The sequence below is a fragment of the Mastomys coucha genome, unplaced genomic scaffold (assembly GCF_008632895.1).
Source record: "Mastomys coucha isolate ucsf_1 unplaced genomic scaffold, UCSF_Mcou_1 pScaffold8, whole genome shotgun sequence".
Classification (NCBI taxonomy): domain Eukaryota; kingdom Metazoa; phylum Chordata; class Mammalia; order Rodentia; family Muridae; genus Mastomys; species Mastomys coucha.
Window position 1 is genome coordinate 5353019 of NW_022196914.1, and position 5965 is coordinate 5358983.

The following is a 5965-nucleotide window of genomic DNA, read 5'->3' on the forward strand; positions in this document are numbered from 1 at the left end:
GTGGCCTGAGAATAAAGTCACTCACTCAAGTCAAATAGTTTTGACCATAGCAGGAAGTCTGTATCCAATAATCGTGCCTACAATTCATTCCGTGGCGCAGCAGAACTGTCAACTCTCAGCTTAGCTAGGATGGAGGTAAAATCCTTCAGTGATTTGAGGGTCATTGAAGTACAGCCTTATTACAATGAAACCCAATGTCTAAAAATTGTTATTATTTTGGGCTTGTACCATAGAAAGAGCCAAGACTTTAAACTGTACTAAATATAAAACCAACAAAGGAAAAGACTTTATATATTTATGTTCATTTAAGAAAATACTAGTAATTGTGTATTATTTTGAAATATACAGTTAATATGTTTGGAGTTATTTCAAATTTATACTTAGAAAAACGTATGTATTTTTCAGTATTGCTGTAGACAAGCACCTACATAACACTGTTAAATTGATTGTTGTTTTATATCAAACAACTTTTATAGTACTCATTTTATTGTTATATTTTATAAATTTTAAGGAATATGACAAAAAAAGATATTGTAGGTATTGAAGAGGGGGTCTCTGGGAGGAGTTGGGGTACAAAAGGGAAGCAAGAATGTGATTTAATTCTATTTACTTAAAATATTTTTTTAAATGTTAACAAATTCAGACAAATTGAAATCATGTAACTTTTCTCATCATAATGCAATAAATGTTAAAAAAAAAAAAAAAAGAACACTGACTGCTCTTCCGAAGGTCCTGAGTTCAAATCACATGGTGGCTCACAACCATCTGTAATGAGATCTGATGCCCTCTTCTGGGGTGTCTGAAGACAGCTGCAGTGTACTTATGTATAATAAATAAATCTTTCGACTGGAGAAAGCAGGGACTAACCAAGCAGAGTTGAGTGGAGCGAGTGCGGCCAACCAGAGCAAGCAGAGGTCCTAAAAAAAAATTCAATTCCTAACAACCACATGAGGGCTCATAACCATCTGAATAGCTACAGTGTACTCACATACATAAAATAAATAAATAAATCTTGAAGGAAAGAAAAAAAGAAAGGAAGGGAGAGAAGAGAGAGAGAGAGGGAGGGAGGGAGAGAAACAGCCATGTTCTGGCTGGGGTCCTGCCATTTTTGAAGCCTGGTGCTACAGTCTACAGAAGCTGGATACCTGAGGAATCTGAAGAAAGGAAAAGAAAGAAAGAAAGAAAGAAAGAAAGAAAGAAAGAAAGAAAGAAAGAAAGAAAGAAAGAAAGAAGGAAAGGAAGGAAGGAAGGAAGGAAAAAGGAAAGGAAGAGAAAATCAACCACATAAAGACACTTTTGACTGAAAGACGAAAACCACATGATCATCTCATTAGAGGCAGAAAAGGTTTTTGACAAGATCTAACATCCCTTCATGATACAAGTCTTGGAGAAACTAAGCATATAGGGAACATATCTCAACATAAAACAGCAATTCGTAGCAAACATACAATCAATATCAACCTAAAGAGAGAGCTATTCAAAGAATTTCCACCAAAATCAGGAACAAGTCAACGATGTGCACCCTTTCCTTTCCTATTCAATATAGTATTTGAAGTCTTAACTAGAACCATAAGACAATTGAAAGAGAACAAAGGGACACAAATAGGAAAGGAAGAAGCCAGAGTATCTGTCTTTTCAAATGATAAATTTTATACATAAGGGTTTTTTATACAAAAACCCTTAAAACTCCATCAAAAAAAAAACTTCTACAGCTTATAAACACTTTTGGCAAAGTAGCAGAATAAAAAATTATTAATACAGTAGGATTCCTATTTGCAAATGATAAACATACAGAGTAACAAAATAGGAAAACAGTACCTTTCACAATAGCCCCAAAATTATCTTGAGATAACTTTAACCAAACAGGTGAAAGACTTCTACAATAAAACTTTAAGAAACTGAAGAAATAAGTTGATGAAATGACCCATACTTATAGGTTTATAGGATAGACATCGTGAATATGACTACCCCATGAAAACTTATCTACAGATTAAATAAAATTTTTCAACAAAAATTTTTTTAAACAGAAATTGAAAAAAGTAGATTTAAACTTCATATGGAAACACACACACACACACACACACACACACACACACACACACAAAACCTCAGGATAGTTAAAACAATCTGGAACAATAAAAGAACTGTCAGAGTTATTACCAACCCAGATTTCATCTATTACAGAGCTTTAGTAATAAAAATACCATGGCCTTGGCGTAAAAACATGATCAATGGAATTTAATTGAAGAACCAGAAATAAATCCACAGACCTATGTCTAAGTAGCCAAAAATGCACACTAGAGAAAAGATTATATGTTCCATGAATGATGCCAACCAACCTGAATGGCTGCATTTAGAAGAGAGCAAATAGACCCAAGTAAGACCACATTGCCTGGATCTGGTAGAAGAAAAAATGAACTCATTGGCACAACAAATGACTTTTTGAACAGAACATGGATAACACAGGCACCAGGATCAACAGTTTATTGATGGGATATCATGGAACTGAAAAACTCTTGATTAGCAAAGGACTGTATCCTCCTGACAAAGTGACAGCTTAGAGAATGGATAAAGATCTTTACCAATTATACACCTAACGGAGGGTGATTATCTAGATATGCAAAGACCTCAAGAAGCTGAACATCAAGCAAACAGTCTAATTTATAAATGGGATAGATACCTAAACAGGGAGCTCTCAAAATATGAATCACAACTAGCTGAGAAATATTTAAATACATGTTCAACATTTTTAGATATTAGGGAAATGCAAATTAAAATTATTTTGAGATTTCATCTTATATCAATCAGGATGACCAAGACCAATTAAAAACAATGACAGCTCAACCTAGTGAGGGAAGATTCAGGGAACGGGGAACATTTATTCACTGATGGTCAGAGTGCCAACTGTCATTGCCCCTGTGGAAATCAGTGTGAAGTTTCCTTGGGAAACTAGGTATTGATTTGCTTCAAGACCCACCTATATCACTTTCGGTACTATCCCCAAAGGACTCTACATCCTCCTACAGAGAAATGGGTCATCTGAGTTCATTGCTGCTCTATTCATAATACCTCCATGTGGTGGATGGCTCTATGCTGCTTGCTCTCCCAGGAGAAGCTGTCTGGAATGAGTAATGAGTCATGTACTCAGGTGGCTTCTTGTGAACCAATCCCTGAATGAATAATGTAGCCAATCACTGGGTGAATAGGGGGACTTCTGGGTTGGACAGAGGAAGAGAGGAGCAGGAGAGTGTTAGGCCCCTCTTTTGGAACAGGACAGCAGAGGGTTAAGATGTAGCTGCTAGAGTTTCCTCAATATCATGGTGGATCCACAAGGCTTCCGCCACCAGAAAACACAGATTTTAATAAGGCTAACGAGATTAGGCTTTAGTTGTTGTACTTAGAGATTGAGTTACCATTGTTTCTGAACTTAGTTTGTGTTGCGTTTTCCTTCACACAGCAGCTTGTCTGGGGCTTGTCTGGGTTCAAGAGAGAAAGGTATGAGGGCGGGGGCAAGCATAGGTTTGCCTGAAATGCTCCACAAAGGCCATGGGGGATTTGAAGCACGGGATTGGTGTGGTAGCAACCCACTAGTGGGAACCTAGTGAGCTGTGTAGAGAGATTGTAGAGTTCAGAGTCAGAATCTCCATGATAAAAACAGTTTGGCCATTGCATGGCTGGCCAGGCTGCCGGAGCAGAGGCACAAGCACAGGAACATGCCAGGATCGGGGTTTGTTTGTTTGTTTGTTTGTTTTTAAATATTTCCTGCAACACTGCCAAATTGGAAACAGACTACATGTCAACTTGCCTGCAAGATGTACTGGTACAGAAGTGGCACAAACGTTGTCAAAGTGACCAACCACTTTTTGATTCGATTTAAGACCCACTCAAGATGGAATCCATGCCTGACACTGCTAAAGTGACCAAGCACCTGAGACTAGACAGGTCATAGGCCTGGGGCAGGGGTATCTAATATTATTTAGTCTGCTAAAGGAACATACATTAAAATGCCTCCTAATGATGTAGATAGATCAGTGCCTTGTTCAACTCTCATTGGAAAAGCTTCTTCTTGTCATATATGGGAATTCATTTGGAGACTCACAACCGGAGTTAAGAATCTTTGGAGAACTGAGTCCTGAATGGGCTGTCTTCATCAAAGCTCTCCAATGTTCATGGATCTATGTGAAGAGAAGGCAGAAAGATTGAAAAAGCCAGAGGTGATAGATGACCCTAAGAAAACTATCTTCCAGACACAAATGGGCTTGATACACAAAGGAGCTCACAGAGACTGTGGCAGCATGCAGAAGACCTGCATGAGTTCAAGCCAGATGGTATCCTCGCACTGAGTGGAGGGAATAGACAAGGGCTCCCACCCATACTCAATGATTTGCAATTGATACATGCTGTCAAAGATAAAATCAGTTTTCACCCATGAAGCATCACTGACTAGATGAACCATTTTCCGGGGCAGTCCCTATGCCCAGGAGTAGCTGGACGTGAACTCCATGTTTTGTTTTGTAAACTTTTTGTTTCATTTTGTTTTGTTTGGACACTGTACTGGCTGGTTTTGTGTGTCAAATTGACACAAGCTGGAGTTATAGAGAAAGGAGTCTTCCTTGAGGAAATTCCTCTATGAGATCCAGATGTAAGGCATTTTCTCAGTTAGTGATCAAGGGAGGTGGTGCCATCCCTGGGCTAATGGCCCTGGGTTCTATAAGAAAGCAAGCTGAGCAAGCCAAGGGAAGCAATCCAGTAAGCAGCACCACTCCATGGCCTCTGCATCAGCTCTTGCCTCCAAGTTCCTGTCCTGTGCGAGTTCCTGTCCTGACTTCCTCTGGTGATGAATAGCAGTGTGGAAGTAAGCCAAATAAACCCTTTCCTCCCCAAGTTGCTTCTTGGTCATGATGTTTTGTGCAGGAACATAAACCCTGACTAAGACAGAGATTTTTTGGCTCTATTATTCTTTTGCTTGTTTTAATTTGTGTGTGTGTGTTTTGTTATGTTTTGGTTTTAAAGAGAGAGGGAGGGACCATACAATATGTTCATAAAACATTGTATGAAAATTTTAATTAAAACAAAAGCCTGTGTATTGGAACCGTGAGCAACTTAGCTAGTACTTCACTAAATACACTTATTTTTACAGAGGGTGGGACCAAGGAGCAGAGGTATAAATGCTTCACTCAAGCTACACCATCAAAATGTGATAAAACCATCCAACTCATATGCCCAGACTCTTCTGTGCTCCTGACTGCGCCAGCCATACTCAGGGGCTCAGGAGAATATGGCATTAAGAAATTATTACTTTAAACTTTAAATATTAAAGAAGGTGGAACAATCTCAGGATAGGAGTAAAGGATTCAAGTATGGAGGAGGAAGGGGCAGAAAAATCTCAGGCTAATTCTAGATCAATGCCATAGCTTTAGAAGCATAACTATTTAACTTGACATATGCATGCACAGGTACTGAGCACCCAGCGGGGATGCTCCAAGCAGTATGCACAGCCTTGTGCAAGCACTAGTCGTTTTTCTCCTAAACTCTCTGGAAGGAAGAGGTCAGACCTCCACAAAATGTATAATTTATAACCTTTTCTTTTAAGAGAAAGTAATTTGGGGGCTGGAGAGATGGCCTGGCAGTTAAGACCATAAGATGTTCTTGCGGAGGATCCTCGTTCAACTCCCATGCCCATGCCCGGGGACTCATGGCACCCGTAAACTCCAGCTCCACAGGAGTTGATCCCTCTGCCCTCTGACCTCTGAGGATGCTTTCACTCTCATGCTCATACCCATTCACAGATGAGCACATGGCATGTTATCATTCTTTCAAGGGATGACTTTGTCAGAGGGGATCTGGGGTGGGGGCTGGCTCTCCACAAGCAACAGGACCCATTTAAGAGTTAGGGTGTTGAGAGGGAGAGAGGGAGAGAGGAAGAGAGAGAGGGAAAGAGAGAGGGAGAGAGGGAGAGGGAGAG

The 5965-nt window shown here is 39.7% G+C and overlaps 1 long non-coding RNA gene across 1 annotated transcript in view; it reads left to right on the forward strand.

Moving 5' to 3' along the window:
- The window catches only part of LOC116083757, a 72888-nt gene extending 67106 nt beyond the window's left edge, over nt 1-5782 (forward strand). The window contains exon 3 of the long non-coding RNA XR_004115898.1: nt 5596-5782. This is a non-coding gene — a long non-coding RNA (uncharacterized LOC116083757). The remainder of the gene's footprint in view (nt 1-5595) is intronic.
- Nucleotides 5783-5965: the final 183 nt, after the last annotated feature.